We start from the raw sequence: 3954 nt of genomic DNA, 5'->3' as shown, positions 1-3954 counted from the left end.
GCCTCCCGACCCGCTAGCCCCACGGCAAGGCCCCGGCCCCGGGGGCGGACACCCGCATGGTCGTCTTTGAAGGACCAGCTGCCTCCGCCTCCGTCCAGGTGGCCTCGAGGGTGGCCGGGGCGGGCGCTTTCACGACACTTTTACGACAGCCCGGTGCCTTCCCGGCCACTGACCCCGACCGGTCCGTTAGCTGGGGCTGCGGGGGCCGTAACGGTGCCACCAACCGCCGCTGGACGCGTGGACTCCGGAGAGAATAAGACAGGGGCGGGGCGAGGAACTGGCACGAGGCCGCTGACTCCGGCCGGGCGCACCGGGCACGAAGGGAGCCCCAGAGACGGGCAAAGAGGGGACCGTGGTCTGGGGAGGGGAGTGGAACACAATCTGCCCACGGGTGGGGCGGGGAGACAGCCGGGCTTACCCCTCAACAGCCTCGGTCGGCCTCTTCGGCCCGGACAGGTCCCCGGCATTGGCATCACGGGGGCCGCGCCGAAGGCCACGGACCACTCCCTGCCTTCGCTGTCCCGGGAGGGAATGTCCACAGAGCTCCCCCTCATCCCCCTCGGGCAGGCGGCCGTGACCCGCTGCTACCTGGGGAGGACAGGTGTGTGTATGTGTGGGGGGGGGGAGGCTGGACCAGGCTGCGGCCTCCGCCCTCCCCAGGAGCCCCGGCGGCGGAGAAGCGCGGCGGGCATCAGCCTGGAGCTCGTGGGGCCAGGAGGTGGGGCTCGGGAAGCGAGGGCAGAAGGAGCAGCCGGGAAGGGGGTAAAGCCGGGCTTTGTTTCTATTGCAGGGCTATGGTAAGGGTATGTTTGCTTAGCGCAGTGCCAGCCACATAGTAGGTGCTTATTAAATGCGTGTCGGCTTGTTTGGAACCGTTTGGGTGTTAAGACTGGCATATTAAGCTGGCAGCAGAAACTTGGGCAGGGACGACTGTGCCCCGGGGGCAGCACCGATCATAATGGGGAGGGATCTGTCCTGTTTGTGCCAGAACCGCGGCAAACAGGCAGCGGAGTGAAACATAACAGCGGTGAAAGTGGGCGGTGAATAGGCCTGGCTCCAGTTGGAATTCGTTTGCTGCTCCTGTCACCTTGGGCAAGATAATCAGAGATAAGTTCTGTTTTAGGTTGAATTAACTTTCTGGAAGTTGATCTTGCAGTGCATTAATTTCGTGGACGAAAAACGATTCTACAAAGTAAATCATTTCGATTTAAAATGAACCAAAATAAGGTGGAGAAAGTGATCATAATTTGGAATATGGCCTTAATGTAATTAAGGTTGTTACTAATAGACAAAAGTCAAAGGAGGCAAATCTTCTAAAGTGATCAACTAATGGCGATCCATAATTTGGAGACATTCTCTTAGACCTCACAAACCTTCACTAAACTTAAGTCACACCAGAATCTTATTTTCTACTTAAGCATCATTTGATACCTCTCCTTCCTTACTCCACAAGTTGCTGTCATCAGAGTTCTTTCACTATTTTTTACTAAAATTCTTTGTCCATTAGTTAACACTTCTCTCCCAAATGACAAATCCAGTGGCCCTGTCAATCCACATCTCAGAACTTTCATTGCTAATTACCTTTCTTGACACTTCTTCTCTTTGCACTTTTGTGACAGATTTTTTTTTCTATTTACTGGTTATTAAACTTTCTCCTGTCGCCACCTAAATATAAATATGCACCAACATTCTGTCCTCAGTATGCTTCTTTATAGTCTCCTTAGGACATAATTTTTGTGGGAATTTATTCTCCAGCCTCTTCTCCCTCCTCCCACCCCTTTCTGCTAGAGGAAGCTGGAGCCTGCTCTTCCTTCCTCTGAGAGGTGGTACTGGGCTAGAACTGTTATCTCTATGCTCTTAAATATTAGGGGATATGATCAAGTTCAGCTTTTGATAGCTTGTTATTTCTGAGGAAAAGGGGGACCCCCTCCAACTAATATATCCAAGACTTTAACTCCTTTACTACCAATTCCACAGTTAACACACAGTGAATAGCAAAGAATCCCATTTATTTAAATCATAGTAAAACAGAAATCAGAGAAGGTATACATAGTAGAATGTATACCAGACAATAGAGAGTGAAGGAGCTCTTTCACTGGAGAGGGGATAAGTGTTCAATCAAGAGAGAGGGTTTCCTTGATCTCAAAAAGGGGAATCTCCCTGAGTCTCTAGTGTAATCAAGCAGGGAATAGTAAGTATATGATGACTGCCAGCTCTACTCATGTCTTCCCAGAATCTTTTCCTTAAGCAACATGAAGTGAGGATGGCTTCTTCCATCTTCTCTCTTGAAGGTGGAATCCAGAAATGCCCCAAGACTCTACTCCAAAGTAGCTAAAACTCAGTGAATCCCTAGGGAGTTCTGATGAAGACTGAAGCTTTCTTGCTTCTGGAGCAGGACTGGGTATTCATCTCCACCAATAAGGAGAGTCCCATACTGATGGCTTTTGGGGCAGGGGTTACATTAGAAATATTTTTCCTTCCCCCCCCTCAGTTGGAGATAAGGAGCAAGGGGAAGGAGCTGGGATAGGATTACAAAAAGAACAAAAAAGGGTCATTAGAATTTTTTTTTTTTTGAAATAGACTAAAACAAGGTCAGAAGGAATCACATAGGCAGGACAGCTTTGAAAGTAGCATATTAAATTTATTATATACATAAAAAGAAAAGCAAGCTGTCCAATATTTGCTAGCATCTATATAGTGCTTTTAAGGTGTGTAAAGCACTTTGTTATCTCATTTGAGTACCTAAAAGAGATTTACAATTTCATGTAAAATAATTAGATTGGATTCTCACTAGTAAAGATATCAGGTGTTTTGCATCTCATGTAGTTTCTGTAATCTTTTGGTCTTTTCAGTGTGATTGCTTTACCTCACATCTGCTCCCATAATTTCAATACTGCCTCTAAATGAATGATTCCAAAATCTGTCAAGCCTTAATCTCTTGACCTTCCAACTGCCCAGATGACAGCTGACACCTACAGCATACTTAAGTTTTTCCCACAGAGTCACCTACCATCCCAATTTCTGTTAATGATAACCACCATTTTCCTTAATTACCTAGACTCAAAATGTCTTTTAATACAACTCTGTAGCAAGTTCTTTGACCAAAGACTCATCCAAGTACTTTTGCTGCTGGTCTTCTATCCATCTACTCTTTGCTACTCCCTCCTCCACAAACCTGGTTCTGACTATTACCTAAATCTAGATGTTGCAATTACCATTTAACCAGTATTCCTAGTAAACATCTCTGTACATTATACACTGTAGATTTTCTTTAGATTATGCCTATTTTGCATCATTCCATTACATATCCTCTTTGCTTCAGCCAGACAGAACCTATCATTCTTTATCTGATACTGCTCTTTGGTGCTCAAGTGGAGATACTGCAGCCTTTCTGGTTTCTACTGTAATCAGAATTAAATGATACTTACCCAAGGAGAGTGCTACCTTTGGGAAACTTAGACACTCTCATTGTGAATAATTAACATAGTAACATCCTGCCATTTATGTAGGTTTAAGTTGGTCTATAAGCCTATAATTAGGCTTGCTTACATTGCAGAATGCCACTACTTTAGGTACCCATATTACAGGGTAGGGTACATAGATATCACAATAGATCTTGCAAGCTTTAAGAATCACATACCACTATTAATAGGAGGCAGCTAGGTGGCCCAGTGGATAGAGTGGATCTGGAGTCAGAAAGAACTGAGTTCAAATGTGGCCTCAGACATTTCCTTGATACGTGACCCTGGGCAAATCACTTAATCTCTGTTTGCTTTAATCCACTGGAGAAGGAAATGGCAAACCACTCCAGTAAAACCCCATAGACAGCACTGGTGTGCTATGGTCCATTGGGTCACAAAGAGTTGAACGTGACTGAACAACAAATTAACAAGAGAGTTTTTACCCAGGTGGGACTCTGCTGGGGTCATAATTAGCCATTTAACCCCAAATAAA

Source organism: Notamacropus eugenii, chromosome 1, assembly GCF_028372415.1.
Source record: "Notamacropus eugenii isolate mMacEug1 chromosome 1, mMacEug1.pri_v2, whole genome shotgun sequence".
NCBI classification, from domain to species: Eukaryota; Metazoa; Chordata; class Mammalia; order Diprotodontia; family Macropodidae; genus Notamacropus; species Notamacropus eugenii.
The sequence above is the reverse complement of the archived record's forward strand: the minus strand, read 5'-3'. Positions refer to the sequence as shown.